The sequence below is a fragment of the Pteropus alecto genome, unplaced genomic scaffold (genome assembly GCF_000325575.1).
Source record: "Pteropus alecto unplaced genomic scaffold, ASM32557v1 scaffold164, whole genome shotgun sequence".
In the NCBI taxonomy this organism is placed as follows: Eukaryota; Metazoa; Chordata; class Mammalia; order Chiroptera; family Pteropodidae; genus Pteropus; species Pteropus alecto.
The window spans coordinates 26665216-26667022 of NW_006439568.1; the positions used below are offsets into that span (position 1 = coordinate 26665216).

At 33.4% G+C, this 1807-nt stretch overlaps 1 protein-coding gene and 1 pseudogene across 2 annotated transcripts in view; one reads left to right on the top strand and one right to left on the bottom strand.

The window, feature by feature from the left end:
• LRRC69 (leucine rich repeat containing 69) overlaps positions 1-1807 on the top strand; it is an 87382-nt gene that overhangs the window by 16739 nt on the left and 68836 nt on the right. The window lies entirely within an intron of this gene.
• On the bottom strand, positions 1568-1686 carry LOC112483693 (annotated as a pseudogene).

Consider the following 1807-nt stretch of genomic DNA (forward strand, 5'->3'; position numbering starts at 1 on the left):
GAATAAAGGGAAACAGGTTTGGTTAATATATTTCTTAAAGAGTGAAAAAAGACCTTTGGCCTAAACTCCCCTCTCCTCTCAGACCTTAAGGGCTCTGTCTGGCATATCTCCATTGCTGCTAACAATGGGCTGATGACTCTTATCAATAGCCAGAGGATCTGAGTCACCAGTTTCGGGGCAATTATCGAGATTTGAGGGATAGGGCCTTTTTCCTAAAGAAAGGAGGAAAGAAAACTTAATTAGCTTTACTAGAAGGATTAAGAACTCTGCAAGAGATGTCCCATTTCATTTCCTGCTAAAAGATTAAGAATTTTACAAGTGATGTCCTGTATCACTTCTGCTCTTTAGTTAACCAAATGAATGACAAACATGTTTACAATAGCCTCTGAGCTGTTTAGTGCCTTGAAATAACAAAGAAATAAAAAAACAACTGCCTAATCAGAGTAATTCAGAGTAGAATCAATTAAAATAATGATTATGATAATTACTTGTGAAGAACATTCTCCATCTCTCTCTCCACAGGAATTCTACATAGTTTTACTCTCTGTCAACATAGGCTCATCCTTCTTTTACCCTGTATACTCTCTGCAAATGACTTGGCTCCCTATTTTACTGAGAAATTTGGGCTCCTTTAATTCCCTTCTTTTCAAATTTTTAATCTTGTCTTAAGTAAACCTTAAGGCAAAGTCTCCTCCTTGCCTTTTCTCTTGTGCTCCCTTATTCTCTTTCCTTTCCTTCATAACCACATTTCTCTAAAGTTTATCCAGATATTCTAGCATCATTTGTTGAAAGACAGTCTTTTCTTAATTTAATTGCCCGGACACCTTTGTCAAAAGTCAATGACCATTTATGGGCCTATTTGGACTCTTCATTCTCTTCCGTTGATCTGTTTTTCTGTCATGCCTCCCAAAACATACTATCTTGAACTGTAGCTATATTGTAAGCTTTGAAATCAGCTTTGAAATGCAAGTCCTTTGACTTTGTCTTCTTTATTATAGTTTTGGGTAGGCAGTTAAGTTAGAGATACTTTGAATTTCCATATATATTTTAAAAATGATTCTTCAGATTTTTACACAAAAACTGTCAAAATTTTTATTTGGACAGTTAAATCTGTAGATCAGTTTGGAGAGAATTGGCATCTGAGCAATATTGTTTTTTTCTAAATATGAACAAGATACATCATCTCTACTTTTATTTAGAACCCCTTTATATTTTCTCAGTCATGATTTATAGTTTTCAGTGTAGAGGTCTCTGATGTCTTTTGTTAAATGTATTTTTATATTTTTATGGTTTTTTGCTGTTAATGTATATGAAGTTATAAAAGTTTTGTTTTCCAATTGTTTATGACTATAATATAAAATTACAATAGATTTTTTAATAGTGACTTTGTAGTCTGTGACACTGATTTTACATTTAGTAGGCTTGCTTGTTAATTTTTATGAGATTTCTTTAACATTTAAAAATTTTTATTATTTCTTTATTTATTTTTTAGGCAAGGCAACCCTTGGTTGACCTCACAGATTGCAAGGACTTTGTCAGCTTACAATTCCTTATTTTTTATTTTTTACACCTACAGCACCTGGTCTTCCTAAGTGGTCTCCCATCCAAGTACTAACAAGGCCTGACCCTGCTTTGCTTCTGAGATCAGACAGGATCGAGCTTGTTCAGGGTGGCATGGCTGTATCTCTCTTTGAAATTAATTTTTTAGTTTTTTAAAAATTTATTTATTTTAATTAGTTTCAAGCATGTACTACATTGGACAGACATCTATATAGTTCATAAAACGATCCCCTCAATTGCTCTTTCC